The following is a 20,964-nucleotide window of genomic DNA, read 5'->3' as shown; positions in this document are numbered from 1 at the left end:
CTGCATTTTAGTAGTTCTCCTTACTTCTTAAGGAAAAAAAAAAATCCTGTTTGAACAACTTCTGTTTGTTTCTGCCTCTTCCAAAATACTGCATGTTTGCCAGAGGACTTGTTATATTTTCTTACTAGATGCTTTTTCTTCCATTTCAGTTTTTAGATTAAGCTTTCAGTTTCTGTATCTTTCTCCTGATGCTATGTTATGTTTTCTGATGATTATTAACGAGAAGTTTGAATAACAGCACGGATTTGTCATTAAATTTTAATTTAAAACAAAATGTGTTAGGTTAACATTTAGTAGGAAAAGAGCTTGTAAAATACCTGTATTTGTATTGTTAATGCTTACTAATGCTAATAAGTAATTTATAGTCACAGTAACTACCAGGTTCTAGAAACTTCGAGAGCTACTATATTTTTGCCTGATTGCATTGAGGCACCTACTGACTTAATGGTGACATCATCATTATAACCAGCCGCCTCTTTTAATTTACCAATTTTATCCTGAAGTAGATGTTTAAACTTGAGAAGGCAGGTTCCATTTTTATCTTTTTGCTATTGTCCTTTTTCCAAAGGTCTGTGTGATTTCCCCCCAACACTGGCTTTGCTTTGAAAATCCCATTGAAAATAATTGTTATCCATATTCTTTGACCATTTCTGTTGGAGGACCTTAAATAAACAAGTCAGGCTTAAGCACACTTTTTTTTTTTTTTTTTTTCTTTTAAACTTCCACACTTTCTTGGTAGGACTATCACTAAGGTACTGGATGTCATCACTATGTCCTATCTCAATATAGGAAGCAAATATTGAAAAGACATAAAAACATTACATTATGTAAAAAAAAATAAATAGACATACATTAAAAAGTTAACAGTATTTATTTAGCAACTGCTGTTCACGCATTTTAATTAATAGTGAAAGATTTCTGAGCACTTTGCAGGAGATAAAATATACTAAACAAAACCCAGCTCTTTATAGAGATTAGTCTACGAGCGTGAATGGTTAGAGTGAATGAATGGAGAAGAAAGAGTGTCATGTGATGTTATGGTAAGAATGAGTTGCAAAACAGATAAATTACCAGTTACTAGAAGAAAGAGAGGGAAAGTGCTTTCTCTCTAAAACAGTGAAGCATATGACTTCACTCTTTATTTTACACATTCAATAATAAAAAGGGGAGGAAAACAAATTTGCACAGAGGAAAAAATTGCATATTATTTATGCATGAAACAACATTGTGCAGAAAGAAAAAATATATATCATTTATATAAACTATATATAGAACTACATATAATTTCTATATGATATATAAAGCTATCTCCCTCTATATAATTTACATATATAAACTAAAGTTTATCCCAGATAGTCACATACATTTCTCATAACATTTATCACTTTGGGGTTTGATTATGCTCTCTGCATAATCTCCTCAGATTTTGTTTATATTAGTAAAAGCTGAAAATCTCTAGTGTTTATATGAAGGTATTTTTCCCCCTAAGTAATAGACTGTTACTATGACAGCACTTTCTGATGGGAAACTTTTTTTTTCCCCCAACTAAATACAATACCGTTTTGTTGTGGTTTTTTTCCTGGTTTGGTTTTTTTTGTTTGTTTTATTTTAATTTCTCTTTCTTCAAATAAATGGGGAAAAAAGATATCTCTATATAATTTTATTGCACTTCCCTCTCCCCCCTTTATTTTGTGATAAATTTATCACAAATAAATATGTGGTGATAATTTATTTTATTTTTTTCTTTTATCTATAGATCAAAATTAAATCTGGACAAAGGCAGATATTCTGTCTTCAAATAAATCCTGCTATTTCAATTCTGGTTTTTTTCCCCCTTAGTAGTAGGGAAACAGACTTGTTGACATGAAAGAAAACACAAGAATAAAGAGATTTCATTCTAGAGCCTAGCGAGGCATGGATTTCCCTGCAAGTGCTAATCATCAGTCTTTGGTTACATTGACAGTACAGCTATGTTTTATTTGACAAATCTAATGCAGAATGCAGACACAGTTCTTAACTAATAGCTGTCTTTATCTCCTTTCCAGAGGACAGATCCAATAGCTAGCTACAATGTGACACTGTCTTACTAATTCTTTCATCAGCCTCCAAATCCTTCCATCTTAGTTATACAGTAGAAGGCCTTCAGACCTTTGACACAAAACAAGAAGCTTGCAGCTCTTCACCTATGGCCAAGAACCCATGCCTTCCCTTGCAAATCCCCTGCAACACATACATACACACCATGCAACGAGCAATCTCTCTTCATCTCCTGGAAGAGAAACAAACTTCTATTTCAACATCAGATAGCCCATCTTCTCCACAGCCTACTTTACAATGAATTCCATTAGGCATGGAGCTGAGACTTGATCTTATCCGAGTTCAGAAGCTAGGCTTGACTTGCAGGACATTTCAAGCATTCACAGCATTGGACAGGAAGCCCCTCCCCCTCAAAATAAAAAAAAAGTTTACAAGAAATAAATGGGTGTGCAAAACAAGAAAAACAATAGCCATGAATTTTTAATAAGCGAAGACTTATACAGGTCATCTCAGAACTCCATGGTGAGTCAACCATCACCATACTATTACAGAGAAGAAGAGTGGCAAATCATAAGTAAAACCTGTGGGTCTGCTTTTCTCTTGACTGAAATGAATGTTGTTAAGGCACATCAGACATGCTCTGACTAAACATACCAGATCCCAACTCTCAGGGATAAAAGAAAAACACAAACCAAACAAAAAAATGTGGAAGACATCCTGCATATTGCTAATCTTTATAATGGTTAATGATTTGCAGTTAGTTTTGTTGCGCCGAGAGATTTTTATTGTTGTTTTGCTTGAGGCAGAACTAGAGCATCTATTACTGTACATTTTATCCATTTATATGGATCATGCATGATATTGCAAAAGTAAGATTTTTGTCAGTAAAAATTGAGTGTATTCAAGTATCCATTCTTAGTGTTCAATCATAATTACCCCATGAACACAAATTTTTTGTTAACAGCATTTAATTTTCAAAGTAAACAACACTTTTTTTTCCCCTCTTTTAAAAGTAATTCTATTCTAAGACATAGTTGAGATGTGATTTCTTTGTATTTGAAACCACAAAAGCACACTTTTTTACTTCGTCAAAATACATAAGAAGAACAGTATGACAAGCATCTAGAGTCCTCATCAGTTTGGACAAACCAGGAAGAGGAGAGCCAAACCTGGAATGTTCCACCCTTTAGGTGAGAACATTAAGCGTATCACATAGGATCTTATGGATCAGTGCTTATGGATCAGAAAGCTAACCCCATTCCTGAACTTCATTTCATTTTAAATCAGTCAATCATTTGTGCATTGCATTTTGGAAGTTCCTATAACAGAGAACAGTAGACACAGAAGCAGATAGTTTGTTTTTAAAAGACACAATAAAGACTTCAGAGTCCCAGCTACTTCAGATTCATAGTACAGTCAGAACATCCTTGTCTCTTGCATCTACTGCACTTCTCATTTATAAGGAGATCTATACACACACATATATATATAATTGTCATGGTTTAACCCCAGCAATATATAAAATTTTATATATATACACACACATTCTGAACCTTTCTTACGCCACCTCTAATTCTACAGAAAGCAAGGAGAGTACAGTCTGTAACTGTTAACTGAAGTGTTTACACAGAGGTAGCCTTTCTAGAGACAAGAACCATGAGACACGCATTCCAAGAGAACCTTTATAAAATAAGAGGCTTGTTTGATGAAGGACTACTTCTCATCATACAGCTGCCACAAACAGCAAAACACTGATCATCCTCTGCAAAAGTTTAACAAAATAGCTATGCTAAATGAAGGTGTAATACCTTACTTCATATATTGATTTACAATTAACACTGAGGGAAGAAGAAAATACCCTTTGTTTGCAGCTGCTCCTCCCATGAGTTTTACTGAAGATTCAAAATTAAAATAACTGTACAGCCCAACAGTTATCATAATAAACTTAGATTCTACATACTTTAAATTAAAACATTAAAAAACAATTTAAATAATAAGAGTACATTATCACCTTCATCTACTGAAAATATTCCTATAAAATATCTGTCGAATAAAAAAAAACAACAAAAAACCTAAAGATGAAAGAAAATACATAAAGATAAATACACTCCTGTTAATTTATCAAAATTCTGCTGTAGTATCATATCTCCCAAGCTGTATTGCCTTCCCATCCATCTAGGAACTAAGCTTTCAAAAAAAAATGACAAAAACAGTTGTTGCCTCCAAGATAGGAAAACCTAAGCACTAACTAAATCCTTAACCACCTACATATTTACATCATGCCTACAAATTTCACAAATCTTTCTATTAATTCTCATTTTTATTCCTACCGCTTTAGCACTCTTGGCTGAAGTGAATCTGATACTTTTGCTGCAGGGCATTAGTAGAGCAGAATACCCATAGGGCCTCTCCTCCTGCCAACCGGTGATTGCTGCACCTGTGACTCCTTAAGTTCATCACAGCTGGGCTGGATCTGGTATAATGGAAAGCAATTGTCAGGAAGTAGCTAACAATCTTAGTGTGCCTCTCCTTCTATCTCGTAGATTGAATTAGGAACAGATATAATTCTCTTTTCTGCCCTGGAGGTAGGAGTGTCTACGGTTGTGATCTTAGCGAGAAATAAATAACTAAAATAAAATTTCCTTTCTTTTAGAAGGCATAAATTTTCTTTCATCTGTAGGTAGGTCTTTGGTATGTTATTTAACTTGATTGATCCATTCTGCAGAGCTGACTCAGGGCTTTGCAACCAAGCAAGCAAAACTGAATTTTTTTATGCTGAATATGAGGTGTTAGGTTCAGTCTGCTACTGCAACTAAAGCAGAAGATGGAATATACTTGAGTCGGGGGAGAGGAATGTGAATTGTGTCTGGAAGAATGGATTTTGTCGTGTCTATTGGGATTTTGAGGTTAGTTATTACTGCTGTTGTTAGAAGGTCAATTTGCTTACCACAGCACAAACTGCTGTTCCGCATACCTGAGCTATTCCTCCAGCAGCACTCATCCCAGTTCCCAGCTGCTCTAAGCAACTGCTTTGCATGTTGTCTTTGCTACAAATTAAGCTGACTTTTTCTTCTTCTTACTCTTCTCATAGAAAAAGTGATTAAATGTCTCATTGTCTTATATGTTGTAACTTGTGAACTGTAAGACTGTTACCAGATCTTCCCTTAGTATTCAGTTTTCTAGATTCCTTGATATGGTTACCAGGACTGCCTATTCATGAATTTGTAAATTCAGAAGGTATTGCCTTAGTGAACTTGAGAACTGTTGAAACACTTGCCAGCGTTCCTCCTTACATGGACAAAAGTGCGGTTTTGGGATAGATGGGCACATATATGCTAACGCAGTTCTAGGTCCATGAAAAAGTGACCTGTGACAAGCTAAAATTAGTGATAAATATGTCTCCATTTCTACATAATAGTTTAACAGTTAAAGTAGTCATTCAGCAAGGGAGAACACTGGGAACCCTTTTATATTCTGCTCAGTCCAAGATGAAGTGAATTCATAAATGCTGTACCCTTAAAGAGTGCTAAAATCACTAGCTTGTAGAGAAGTCAGACTATGCTTTATGGTCATCTGTGGGAGCTGAGCTGCAGTTTATATAGCAATTAGGGTCTTCTGTTTGATGAAGCCCTTGGCTGCATCTTGTCATAAGATCTCAACTTTGGGGGTAGCTTCTTCTTCCTGGTTCTGGGCCACCAAGACTTGGGGTTTAGGTTTTCTTTTTGTTTTCTTTTTCTCCATGTGAAACGGACATGATGGGAAGCTAGTGTAGTGATGTTCTAACATAAAATGCTTTTACATCTCAGAAGCATTGCTAAAAATCTGTGTTTGCATGTACAGTTTGTGATCACCAGAGTTGGCCTGCTGCTTTGATCATTTAGTATTATTAATAGTCAGGAAGGCCTCCAGTTATGTAGACAATATGGATTGAGTTTGCTTCTAAGTGGAGTTTAGATTGCCCAGATACTTCTTTTCCTGAATACTATTCAAATAATTTGACTTTATTGTAATGATATTGTCAGCAAAGAGCTAAGGAAAGTAAATGGAATCGCTTACCATTTCCACTGGTTTTCTCTAGTCTTAGAGACATGTTATTTAAGGAGATTGAATTGCCCCCAATAGTTTTCCATTACTTAAAGAAAAAAAAAAAAGAAAAAAAAAGAAGGAAGTAATATGCTTATTCTAGGTGTGCTGGATTGTCCTCAAAGATCCATACCTAAAATTCTGGTGAGACAGTACACAATTTAAGCAGACTAAACTCCACTATCTCTTAATTAAGGCTCAGTTAGAGTTGCCTTTTTAGCATCCAAATCATACTTTAGGCTGCTATTAATCTTGAAATTAGTTAGATCCAATCTCCAAATCCTTTTCTGCTTATCCAAATAGTCTCCATTGTGTGTGTGCATGCACACATGCTTGATTTCCACTTCTGATGTTGCATGCCAGCTGAAGGCTGCAGCCACTCCCCAGTCAGGCTAGCTGATTGAAGGAATGCTTCCAGTTTCCATCCACGAGCTGACTCCAAGAAGAATAAGACAAGGGAATGTGTGCAGTGAGGGGAAGTATGTATTCCAATGCACTTTGACACTTATAAGCACAAACAAATGGATTAGCCAGTCATGTAAGGGGTGTTGCCTCTTAGAATATGCCAAATTTACTCTACAAATACTACAAATAAGCAAAACCACAGTTAAATAAGATTTGATCAGATCCAGGTTCTCATGTTGTTTCTCAGATCTTTGTGCTGTTCCTCAACGTTATTAGACCAGGACCTTCTTTCTGTCATGTTGTTCTTTCCCCTGCTACACACATCAGTCACTCTTTATAGGCTTTTAAGTGTTACGTGGAATGAATTTCTTCCATTCAGTCACAGTTTTTATTACATTTGGCACAGACGGCTGACCTTTGCTTTGCGTTCCCTTTTACATGTCTTCAAACTGCCTCAATCTAGTTTATGAGTTAGGTTAAATGCCAGTAGCATATTTTTCTGTTACAAGGTCAGCTTTTCTCATTTTCTTCCTAGTTCATCTGGCTGGGTAGTTTTGGGGTCTACAATCCTCTCTGAATGACAACGCCTACCATAGTTTATGTAAAGTTCATTCATAACATATGATATGATTCAACAATCTGTTTTGTACTGAATTTCTCCTCCTTGATTTCAGATTCGTTTTCCATTTTACCCAGCTTATTTAAAATTTTCCTTCTCCTTGTTAATGCCTTTAATCTTTTGACTTCTACCTTGGGACATGACAAAAGTTTATAATTGTACAGATCATCCACATTTTTGGTGACAGCACCAATCGAAATTGAATGACTCCTTTAAGATTGTGCTTAACAGACCTTTTCAGTTTGATGGGGAATTGGAGCAATGACACTTTGAAAGTTGGTGGGTTTTTTGGTTTTGGGTTTTTTTTTAATCAGCTGTGCTTTTGCCTTAGCCATTTACTCTGAATATATTTTCCTAGATTTTATGGAAGAATCATGAAAGAAATATTTTAAAGTTAAATCAAGATATGCTACGGGAACACTGACTCTTTTTTCACAAGACAAGTTGTATTGACAATTTAATGCCATACCCATTTTGTATGAACTCTTGAATGCTTTACTTACACAAAGGTCAGGTGACCTAAATGGAGCCATAATTTCACTCTTAGTTCTGTTTTGAACCAGATCAAAATGGGTCCCTTATTCAATATAAGCTCCTATTCAGTATAAAAGTAAAATACAGAATGTAAGAAGAAAATTTATTTCTTAATTGGGAAATTCCATTATAGTCTTTGTTACTCAGACTCTTGGAAGTTTTTTCAAAAAACAACAACAAAAAAACAAGCAAAGAAACCCTCACCAAAGATCTAAACCTGTCATTGCAGCTGTTTCTTTCATAGCTGATTTAATGCTGTAAGGAACGTAATTAAAGAGTTTAAATTACTTGAAAGCAAAAAATAATCCTAAAAAAAGAATCAAGCTCCCTAACTACCAATGAAGCCACTGTGATTGTCCTGGTTTGGCTAGGACAGAGTTAATTTTCTTCCTAGTAGCTGGTATAGTGCTGTGTTTTGGATTTAGTAGGAAAAGAATGTTGATAACACACCGATGTTTTAGTTGTTGCTAAGTAGTGTTATACTAAGTCAAGGATTTTCAGCTTCTCGTGCCAGCAGCAAGAAGGCTGGAGGGCACAAGAAGCTGGAGGGACACATCAGGACAGCTGACCCAAACTGGCCAAAGAGCTATTCCATACCATATGACATCATGCCAGTATATAAACTGGGAGTTAACTGGAGGGGATCGCGGCTCGGGAACTAACTGGCATCGTCAACGAGTGGTGAGCAATTGCATTGTGCACCACTTACTTTGTATAGTTTAATTCTTTTAGTATTGCTATTGTCATATTATTATTTTCATTATCATTGTTTTTCATTCCTTTCTGTCTATTAACTGTCTTTATCTCAACTCACGAGTTTTTTTCCTGATTCTCTCCCCATCCCAGGGTGGGGGGCAGTGAGCAAGCGGCTGCGTGGTGCTTAGCTGCCGGCTGGGTTAAACACGACAGTGATGAAACAGGAAAGGAGGTTTATATGATCCTTATAGGTAATGTTTTTTATTTCTCACTACAATTTATTCTGTCACTGTTGAACTAGCCATTGCTTGATGGGGCACCATCTTAGCCATGCTATGTCATCATATCACTGACTCCTTGGTAGCTTCAAACTTATTAAGATAGCAACCAAAAGGGATTTTTTTTTTTTCTCTTACCCTGATAATTAATTATCCTGAGTTTTCTTATTTTAAATATTTGAGGAAAACGTAGCTAGAGTCTTTTTCTAGTTTCAGTGATGTACTAGCTAAAAGAAAATCCAAAGAAAGGAAAATATAAGTAGAAGTAATTAATATTAAAATTATATCAAATTACAAAACTTTAAGTTAATTAAATCAAATACTGTATTAAGCAATCTTTATATTAAGCTATAATTTGTCCAGGCAAACCTAAGAGGAGGTTAGAAAGGTAAGAAAGGCATCCATCAGGAAAGACATAAGCAAAGTTGAGCATGCTTCAGGCTGGTGGTTAAAATACTCTCTTCTGTACCTTTTCCTGTTATTCTGAGTGACTAATAATGGAAAATATTCCTAAGAAAATAATCAAAATAATTACAAAATAAACAGAAAATTGAAAGTTGAATAGTAAAACAGTAGTTACGCTTCTGTAAAAAAACAAATACTGAGGAAAGTTCTTTTCCTTGAGACTGTATTTATATTCTTCAAAAATGTTTCATAGGTTAATATGTTAGTGCTGAATGGTTTGACTTTGAATACAGTCTTTAGCACAAAAACTGATGACAGGAGTTTTATCAAAATAAAATGTCTTACTCTTGAAATCACTGTCCTGGGGTTCAGCATTTTTGTTGATGGATACATCTGTCTTGCTATGTTATGGTGAAGTAGCCCTTTCCTGTGTAGCGAACTTCTAAGTGGATTTTGTTTTGCAAAGCAATTTAATGTTTGCTGATAACGTTGATTGGTACTTTGTCAGCGTTTAGCTTTTAAGCTTCTGTTCTGGTCTGCTTAATTTTTTGAAAGAACTGATTTGATTAAGTGATGCTTTACCACCAACAGTTCAGCTGGCTTTCTGCTGATAGCTGGATTTTCTCTCTTCGGTGCTATTTTGCACTCGCTGAATCTTGTTATTGTTAGAATTAAAAAGTGTAGGTTCGGTTGAGACCTCTCCTCTCCTTCTCAACTCTGCTGTTCCTTTTCTAGATATGTCCTAACAAACTAGGGTGGAGTGTACCCTCTGCAAGTTTGCTGATGACACAAAACTGGGAGGAGTGACTAATGCCAGAGGGTTGTGCTGCCATCCAGAGGCATCTCAACAGGCAGGAGAAATGGGCTGACAGGAACCTCATGAAGTTCAACAAGGGGAAGTGCAAAGTCCTGCACATGGGAAGGGACAAACCCTGGCACCAGTATATGCTGAGGGCCACCCAGCTGGAAAGCAGCTTGACAGAAATGGACCTGGGCTCCTGGTGGACACCAAGCTGAACATGAGCCGGCAGTGTGTCCTTGCAGCAAAGAAGGCTAATGGTATACTTAGCTGCATTAGGCAAAGTATTGCCAGCAGGTTGAGGGAGGCAGTCCTTCCCCTCAGCTCAGCACTGGTGAGGCCACATCTGGAGTACTGTGTCCAGTTCTGGGCTCCTCAGTACAAGAGAGACATGGACATCTTGGAGAGAGTCCAATGAAGGGTTATGAAGCTGATGAAGGGACTGCAGCATCTCTCCTATGAGGAAAGACTGAGAGAGCTGGGACTGTTCAGCCTGGAGAAGAGAAGGCTTGGGGGCGGATCTTATTAATGCCTATAAATACCTGAAGGGATGGTGCAAAGAGGACGGAGACAAGTTCTTCAGGACTTTCCATCTGAACATCAGAAAACACTTTTCTACTGTCAGCATGACCAAGTACTGGAACAGGTTGCCCAGAGAGGTTGTGGAGTCTCTTTCCTTGGAGATACTCAAAAGCTGGTCCTGGGCAACTGGCTCTAGGTGTTCCTGTTTGAGCAGAGGGGTTGGACTGGATGACCTCCAGAGGTCCCTTCCAATCTCAACCATTCTGTGACTGAGTAGTCTCAGCAGTTGCAATAGCAGACCTGTCTTTCTAGATGAAGGTACCTTTGTTGGCCTGGCCTGTTATCCTGCTTTTCCCAACACATATTTTTCCTTTATAGTAAAGTCATCCACCCTAGTAATCTCATCATCTGTCCCCCCGTCCCCCCCCATAGAAAAGGAAGTCTGGCTTAGTGGGGAGGAAAAATCGTTTATTAGTCATCACAGAAGATACAGAAACAATTCCTTCTATGCCTTTCAAATTGGTAGAGAGTTATTTGCTAGAAATCCATAAAATCTTTTTTTTTTTAATTAAATTCTCTAGAAGATATGTGCTTTTGCACAGTCTTTTCTAGGAACACTCTACAAGTCAAAAACTCTGATCTATTGCTGCCTCAATGATATGCAATGATAGGCTATCATCGTGAGAAGGACAGTTTAAATATGTCTCATGCAACAAGATTTAATAGTTTATCCTTGAAATTGGTCATATTCTATTTACTTTGTATTTATCTTGTAATTAGTAATTTAAATAATCTTATTGGATTCCAAAGACTAACTACGAACAGGAGACGGTTCAGCAATCTAAAGATTTCAAGATATAGCATTACGGCAGCAAAGAGGTAATATTTTGTTTGAAATATAAATATTCTTAAATATTTCTTAAAGGTGAAGGTTGGATATCAGGAATGAACTTTTAATTTATGAAAGTGGCTTATTATCAACTGCATGTAACATGATGTCACTAAAATATTCAAAGGTATAACAATATAATTCCCTGAAAAAGGGAATGGACATCTGCTGTGAAACATAGTCCAGCAAATATCTTGGAAATTTTACAAGAAAGGTGTACTTCTCTCAGCAAGAGAATAATTTGTCAGCTAAAGAGAAAACCACATTCTGCACAGATAGGAAAATATACCCACAGAGAAAATAGTTAAAAGTTATTTGGCAATAAAACACATTTGTAAAAGGCTGTTATGATAGAAGGTACGCTCAACATTTCAGAAACAGTGATCACAAATGAGCACACAGGACTACTACAAATAGCAACTTTTCAACTGCTGACCCTTTCAAATGCAATGGCTTGAAATTTTAGTCATTAGAACAACTAACATTTCATGATTATGTACCGTGAAAAAATGTCAAAGAATATTGATCATAGCTTTGAACCTGCCAAAACACAAATGCAGAAACTTGGTCTTTCAGGCGTGTGATTTTTCTGAAAATGAGTGCCCAATCCTGTTCTATTTACTTCAAAAAGAGTGTACGTGATCTCTGAACAGCCCATGACTAGTAAGAGAAAATAAGTCTGGAAATTATGTTAGATAATTTTTTTCTGATTCATAAAAGTATATCATAACTTGTCTCTGATTAGCTCTAGTTGAACAGTTTTGAATGAATAACTTCAGTTGAGCAGGAGAGGCTAGCACAGCAATTTGAGTGAACTGCGATGGAAGTGTTTGTTTTACTCTGTTAAACAGTCTCCCTGAAATTACCGTCTCAACAGTGAACTATTTCTCAAGATCTACAAAGGAGGTCCAGTATACTATGCTGGTCAGGATTAATCCCTCTCTTTTAAAAGCTTTGTCTCCTTAGGTTCTCAGTACAATTAGAGAGAGAAATATATACCACCAATATGTGATTCAGCCCATGAGCTGTAATGTTCCTAAAAGCAGTTATGGACTTGGTAGTTAAAATCAGTTGATGTGAAGCTAGGTCCTGTCCATAATGCTTTTGAACTGTTGAGCTTTTTGCTATTCATGGCAAGTATGAAATTACTAGCTTCTGAACAAAGGTGGTGTGCTTTTTCTCTCTTACTTTTTGAAAAGCTCGTATCTTTCCTTTCTTTTCCTCTCTTTACCTGTTTCAAAACAGTTTTAGGACTACCAGTGCTAATCCCTTGAGAAAATAATTGTTTATTTTTTTCATTAATTTCTTAAAAAATAGTTTTTTCCTTACAGACATGAGTTTTGTGTGTTTTATTCAGTAATAAGAATGCTATTTACCAGTAATAATAAAACTATATACTATACAGTCTACAACTGTATACTATAAATTGTAATATAGGTTTGGTCAAGCAACAGTACACATATACTTATCACATTCATACAGACTGTATTCTGCTGAAGAAGTCATAGAATCATTTCTGTGTCAGAAAAAAACCTAATTAATCAAGCTCATCACTTTAATTCTATACAATATTCATAGAGTTCTTTTGGATCACTGAAACAAGTTATAAGAATCTCTCAGATCAATGTAGCTTACTTTAGTACCATGCTATGAAACACCTGTAGTGTCTATGATGAACAAAGCTTATTCATTTGTCAGAGCAAGCATGTCATGTTAACTTCTATTTGGAAAGATACATGTCTTTTTTTCCCTCCTGTTGGGAAGTTTTTCCATATCTTTCTTACCAATAAGCTATTTGTAGAAAATAAATGAAACTTATCAGGAAAAATTAGTGAAATTGATATTTATATAATTAATAATTATAGTAATTGATAATTAAACATTTATTGCAACTTGGCATAAAAATACATGTAAAATCTTCCATTTTGTATAGACTTAATATTATTGATGAGTATACTACAGCCTAAAAAAGGCTGTAAAAAGAACTTTTTGAACTATCACCAAGTATGACTAGGATCATAAATATACAAGGCTGTTCCGATTTCTCCTCTGAATTATAGTAGACCATAGACGATGATTCAAAAGCAGTATACAGCCTGCAATTCACTAATTAAGATAAGATTTTATTTTTTTTTCATTCTGCTTTTTGTAGAACCATCATATCACCTGGAATGTTTTAACTTTAATTTTACTCTTTCTGCTGAGCCAGAGTGGTAATTTTAGCAAGTAACAGATTAATGGTTTTTCTTTTTTCCCCCAGAGGACATTTGCCAAGAACTTATACTAATACAGGTCAAACTTTAAGCTGAAATAACTTAATAGTATCCTTTTAGGAAGGATGGTAGTCTTTTTTTTGTTTTGTTAATGACATTACATAGTAGCACATCACTTCAAGGTAGGAAAATCTGCAGAGGTTAAGAGTATTATTCATATTCACATTTCACTATAAAATCAGGTCTTCTCTTTAAGCACAAATCTTCATGCCAATCTGCTCTATTTCAATGCTTGGGGGAAAAACTGTATCTGTCAAATAAGTTTCCCAACACTGCTTAAATCAAATGTCAGGATAAAGTTTGTACTTTTTCTCTTTATGGACATATCTTTATGAGTGTGTTTAATACTCAGAGGAGATTTACAGATAAATAGTTAAAAGAAAATTGTGTCTATTTTGCTCAGCCAGCAGTCTGAAACTCAGAAAGTGCTCCTCAGTGTGAATAAAATGTATTTGAAAACAAAATTTTACTTTATAATTGGGATAGCTGAGTCTCTTGCTTGTGGCAGCCATCTTGCTGACAAGATACGGGTAGAATGATGCTCTGTGTCACATTCTATTGAAAAAAGAGCTAATATTGCACTGGCATATTAATAGATGTTAGTTTTGAATTTCCTTCTCTGCTTAGCTAACTGGGGAGAGGAGTACGCCTTTATGTGCACAGAAGAAAGGGACACATTTTAATTGTGACAGCTAAATGATATATATGAATAATTTATACTAAGTATGAGGACCAGTTAGAAAAGATCAATTTTTGTAAATAATGTCATTTTGACCCTTGTACATGGGAAAACAGAAGTCAAATCTTGTAATTATGGGTTTCCCAACTGTCTTTCAGTTTTTTATTGTAGAGAGTAGGTTGACATAGTATGTTTTAAAAAGATGTCTGCAATCTCTGACCTTCCTAGCATAAAACAGACCCCAAACAAATGAATGTTAATTCTCAGTAGGGTTTATTAACTTGGACCTAGCACCATATTATTGTGGTCTGGTAGGTTTTAGCTAGGTTTGAAGCTTAGGCAGAGCAAACTCACATGTATCCTGAAAATACTATATTATCATACTTTGTCCGCATAAACCTTGGTCCTCCTTCTTATTATTTAAAATGTATACTGATGTATAGTGTTAGAATGTATCCTGTTAGACTAATTCTGCTTAATTTCTTCTAGAGGTCACTGTGTGTCAGGTAGCTTATAACTCTGGATATCTAGGTCTTTTTGATAAACAAAGTCTTAAGGCTAACATTAGCACTATAAATCAGTGCTTAATTCTTCTACTTCAACTTTGGAAGGTGATAGATTTGGGTACTTATGTCTTGCTTAGGCTGATATTTCATAAAAGGTTCTTAAGACAGATGCCACAGAAGACAATGTGGGCTTGCAATAAGAAGTTCAAAGAACTTTAAAAAAGATGTGTACAAAGCTACTATCCTTTGTATAGATACCTATTACTAATTAGGTTCAATATGCCTCAACAGTATTAGACCTTTTTTTATAATCTTTGTCATAGATATGAAGTTCAGAACTGTCTTTTGCTATGCCATTGTTGAGGAATTGTAGTATATTAAGATTCCATAGCCTACACTTTTTCTTCAGGAGATTTACGCCCCCTTTTCCCAAGTGTCTTCTTTCTTTCTTTTTTTTCTTCCCTGATGCAAATACTTTCACCTATATGTTAGCATCATGAATAAGGTTAGTGCAAGATGGTGAGGATTTATTATCTGAACACCTTTACTGGTAGCACACTGATTCACTTCTGTTTATAAGCAAGAATACCAGTTACTTCTGTTATACCACTGCAATATAATTGTTGGGAAAGCTCTGAGTAGTACTTGTCTGTATTAGTAAATCAAATATTACTGAGAATATTTTGGGGCATGGAGGCAAGCTAATATGTTTCTATACAATGTTTCTATAAATACATTAACAACAAAAGGAGGGCTAAGGAAAATATTGATCCTTTATTGGGTGCACGGGGAAACAGTGACAAAGGATGAGGAAAAGGCTGAGGTACTTAATGCCTTCTTTGCCTCAGTCTTTAATAGTAAGACCAGTTGTTCTCCAGGTACCCAGACCCCTGAGCTGAAAGACAGGGATGGAGAGAAGAATGAAGCCCCCATAATCCAAGGGGAAATGGTTAGCGACCTGCTACACCACTTAGACACACACAAGTGTATGGGGCCGGATGGGATCCACCCAAGGGTACTGAGGGAGCTGGCAGAAATGCTCACCAAGCCACTTTCCATCATTTATCAGCAGTCCTGGCTAACTGGGGAGGTCCCAGTTGACTGGAGGTTAGCAAATGTGACGCCCATCTACAAGAAGGGCCGGAAGGAGGATCTGGGGAACTACAGGCCTGTCAGTCTGACCACAGTGCTGGGGAAGGTTATGGAGCAGACCATTCTGAGTGCTGTCACAGGGCATGTACAGGACAACCAGGCAATCAGGCCCAGTCAGCATGGGTTTATGAAAGGCAGGTCCTGCTTGACTAACCTGATCTCCTTCTATGACAAGGTGACCTGCTTAGTGGATGAGGGAGAGGCTGTAGATGTTGTCTACCTAGACATTAGTAAAGCCCTTGACACCATTTCCCACAGCATTCTCCTGGAGAAACTGGATGCTCATGGCTTGGACAGGTGTACTCTTCGCTGCATTAAAAACTGGCTGGATGGCTGGGCCCAAAGAGTTGTGGTGATTAGAGTTAAATCCGGTTGGTGGCCGGTCACAAGTGGTGTTCCCCAGGGCTCAGTACTGGGGCCAGTTCTGTTTAATATCTTTACCAATGATCTGGACAAGGGGATTGAGTGCTCCCTCAGTAAGTCTGCAGGCGACACCAAGTTGGGTGGGAGTGTTGGTCTGCTTGAGGGTAGGAAGGCTCTACAGAGGGATCTGGACAGGCTGGATCGATGGACCGAGGCCAACTGTATGAGATTCAACAAGGCTCAGTGCCAGGTCCTGCACTTGGGTCACAACAACCCCATGCAATGCTACAGGCTTGGGGAAGAGTGGCTGGAAAGCTGCCTGGCAGAAAAAGACCTGGGGGTGTTGGTCAACAGCTGGCTGAATACGAGCCAGCAGTGTTCCCAGGTGGCCAAGAAGGCCAATAGCATCCTGGCTTGGATCAGAAATAGTGTGGCCAGCAGGACTAGGGAAGTGAATGCCCCCCCTGTACTAGGCACTGGTGAGGCCACACCTCGAATACTGTGTTCAGTTTTGGGCCCCTCACTGCAAGAAAGACATTGAGGTGCTGGAGCGTGCCCAAAGAAGAGCAATGAAGCTGGTGAAGGGTCTAGAGCACAAGTCTTAGGAGTTGCTGAGGGAACTGGGGTTGTTTAGCCTGGAGAAAAGGAGGCTCAGGGGAGACCTTATCACTCTCTGCAACTACCTGAAAGGAGGTTGTAGCGAGGTGGGTGTCGGTCTCTTCTCTCAAGTAACATGCGACAGGACAAGAGGAAATGGCCTCAAGTTGTGCCAGGGGAGGTTTAGCTTGGATATTAGCAAAAATTTCTTCACTGAAAGGGTTGTCAAGCATTGGAACAGGCTGCCCAGGGAAGCGATTGAGTCACCATCCCTGGAGGTATTTAAAAGACTTGTAGATGTGGTGCTTGGGGACATGGTTTAGTGGTGGATTTGGCAGTGTTAGGTTTACAGTTGGACTCATGATCTTAAAGGTCTTTTCCAACCTAAATGATTCTGTGATTCTAATATGGGATGGACCCTAAGGTATTAGTTAACAAGGCCGCAGAAACATATGTTTTCATGCAAGCTGCCTCCTAAGTATGTCATGGATGTTCCAGTTTCTGAGCAATCCCACACACGGTTTGGGAGTGGACTAACAGCCTCGAGCAAAAACACAGCTAGGAAAACATGTTTCTTTGTTATGTGAAATATTTGCATCAGTAAAGTGATTTGGACTGCTACAGGATTGCAACCTTCTCTTTTTTTAGTTATCTGAAGACATAATCTTGAATCCCTGTAGCAAGAATCTCATCATTCATAGTTCTTGGTTAACTTTGGGGATGCCACGTACTTTGCAAGAAAAAGAAATGACAGGAAGACATTAGGGTCTTTAACTGTTTGTTCCTTGTATAATTTTTGTTCTTTGCGGTGGTAAGCATAGTTTTCCACACTCAATATTGTCCATGAATAGAACATCAATATTGTATCAGACAAGCTGTTGCCAAAAGAAAAGTAATTCCATGGCTTGAACGAGCATATACTTATGAGGGGGTTTTGTATCACTGGTGGTTTAGGCTGTGCAGTAGATATATATTTGTAAGTAGTAAAGATAGCTCATTTGACTTCTTATATATGAACTTATACACATACTTGTCACAGACTTATCTTCAAATTATTGCAAAGACATTTATTTGTAGCTTCATAAAGGCAAATAAACAGAAAACAGACATATCCCACTCTGACATAAAACTCAACAGATTCAGAGGTCAGATTTGGATGCCGAATCGTTTCTGATGTTCAGTGGGTTATACCTCTGCTGGTAAAAAGTCAGGCAGATATAAAAGGTATGGCATTGTCAGCACTATTTTGTCTTTCCCCACCAGTGGCATCTGAAACAAAACATGCACTCCTTTTTAACAATAAAACTACAAGTCTTATGTGCCTAATTTCAGAGGATGCTTCACAGTTGTGAGTTTCAAGCAGATAAAACCAAATCTTTAGAGTGTCTAGAGGAAGTGTCTAACTTTCTGGAAAGCTGTCCTCCACTCTTACCTGTCCATTGAGCATAGCATGTATGATGTCCCCGCCAGTGCCCAGGCCTGGTGAATACCATTCTTGAAAACCTACGCACAGTCCAAGTATTTTGGCTGGTATTATGAATTACTCTAAGCTGCAAACTGCCTGAAAGATAAACATTGCTGTGTTCAGCCTTATAGGACCAAATTTGATCTTGTACATCTAACCTCAGTCTTTAACTCAGTGAAACATTTGTAACACCCTCAGCATTTATCCTGATTTTGCACCTACAGACTTCAGTGAGAAATATACCATTAACTTCAGTTGGACCATTTTCAGGCCTATAACACACCTTTCAAAATTCCTGCCTTTAGTTCATTTGCAGTAGCCATACTAATGAAATGATATTCATAATGATATAGTAGTAGATAATGATGCAAAATTGCATTCAGTTACTGAATTTTCTTCAGTATTACATGTAGCCACACAGACCGTCAGTAACATGGTGTTTCTTTTTTTTTTTTCTTTTTCTTTTAATACTTTCAAATAAAGAAGCTGTAAGTATTTATGCTGTTATGAGTACTTGGATCTGATCCTGCAATCAGAGTGTGTAGAAAAATGTGTACCTTCTGCTGAAGGCTTAGAACATGACCCTGTGGACAACAGTTGTCATAACTTCAGCTATCCAGAAGGCAGATGGCCACATCTGAGTTGATCATCCTAGGCTTCCTTTGTCATAAAGGAAGAAATTAAGCACTTCCTGAACATGCTTTCTCTAATCAGTTTTATACTTCTGTTTCAGAATGAAATTAATCATGTCCTATGCATGTTAATTTATCTCCATTTATTACAAATGGCATCAAGACAGGTAGGTCAAACTATCTGTAACACAGATATTTACATTTGGTCAAAGGAATCCCACCCCAGATTTCCAAAATAATATGTGCATTTGAAGCTTAGGACACTGTAGTGCCAAGAAAAGATAGATTCATATTGTGTATTCAAATTCTCACCATTAACATTTTTTGCCTTCTTAAGTAATATTAAAAATTTTTGACAGTTTTAATTAGTGTGTAGATAATTCCTGTTCTTTAAAATAAGCAGTATCTAAATAATTAGTGAGATATAAATAATTCAGGTAGAAGAGACTTTGGGGACCTCCTAGAGACCATAATCTATCAACAATTGGGGACATTAACATCAGGCATTCCGGCCATCTTTCTAATAAGAGTATTAAATATGCAGCCAGGTCCAAAAGATGAAAGTAGCGATCTGACTTCCATTCAGCAACATAAATAATTAATCCATCTGTCTATCTACTTATCATCAATCTATTCAACTCAATCCTTCAGCTTGTTCTGTAAGTTTTGTAGAAAGAGAGGACTTGACTCAGGGAATTAAAGAAGTCTGTAACTAGAACTATGCAGCTTGAAAAAACCTTCCTTGATTGCACTTGATCTTTTCAGGAGAGTCATAAATTATTTTTTCCTTGTACTTGTGCTGATTTCCACTCTTAACTTTAGGCTATCAGGGTTGAAAATGCAGCTTGCTACCCTGATTATTTTGTTTGCGCTAATGTTATATACAAATGTTATGTTTTGCTTCTGTTGTCTCAATGTTAGAAATAACATTCAGCAAGAATAGCACATTCCACGTAAGGTGCTGCACAGACATTCACAGACAGGCTTTGTTTAAAAAAATTCTAATTTATTGGCATCTTTGAATAGGGTAATGCTCATGTGAGGAGTCAAATCTGTTGAACAGGATGGCTGGTTGCTATTTGGATGGTAATGGGGGTCCCTGTTGCAAGGTCCCTTTCAACAGTACATTCATCTGAATCAGCTGAGACTTTCCAAACTATTCTAATGAGTTCTTATAATCCAGATGGCTGATGGTCCTATGTGACCACTTCAGAAAATGCATGATCCTTCTCTGTGTATTACCTTAAACTGTGTACAAAACTTCTTGTCTGTCTTCGCTATATACAAAAGACTGCTATGTGACCAAACCTGCATAAGCAGGAACAGTTTACACTATTTTATATTATTTATCTATCTTTTGGTCAATTGTACATCAGGAATTGGTAGAGTCTCTGAAACTGCCAGATTCCACACCCAAGAGAACCAACACAATTAACTGCACAAATAGCACCTACCAACTGGCCTATGCACAGCCTGGGGGAATGTCTGTGACTGTCCAAAACTCCCACTTTCTGCACCAGTTAATCAAATGCTTTGTTTGACAGTGGCTAGGAGTTCAGTCAATCATCTTGTCTCAAATCAGTCCACTGTTTCAAACCAGTGCATTGTTTCATCTATGCAGAGATTAGCTAGGAAGTTTCTAGACAACACAGGGAACTGATGACTAAGAGCACTGTGGGTGCATGCAGGAACACCCCTCATACCTAGCCAAACAACAGTTATAGCTGTAGGGCAAATGTGAATTTCATCTTTATATCACAATTATAACTTAAATTTCATGCTGACAGAAGTACACAAGTTACTTGGATGGGTAAGTGTGTAGAACACAGAAGAGCTAAAAATAATGTTCAGGGCTACTTCTTGAAAAAGGAATCTTTCAGGGCTTTGCAACCCTCATTCTGGTTTCTGTACTAGGCACAATAGAAGAAAATCATAAAGCTAGAAATTGCTATACAACCACATGCATTTATCACCATGCCAGTCCACTTCAGGAATTTATTTATATATGTGTTTTAAAATGTGAAGGGTAA

This window comes from Gymnogyps californianus, chromosome 1 (genome assembly GCF_018139145.2).
Source record: "Gymnogyps californianus isolate 813 chromosome 1, ASM1813914v2, whole genome shotgun sequence".
Taxonomy (NCBI): Eukaryota; Metazoa; Chordata; class Aves; order Accipitriformes; family Cathartidae; genus Gymnogyps; species Gymnogyps californianus.
This window is presented reverse-complemented; position numbering follows the sequence as displayed.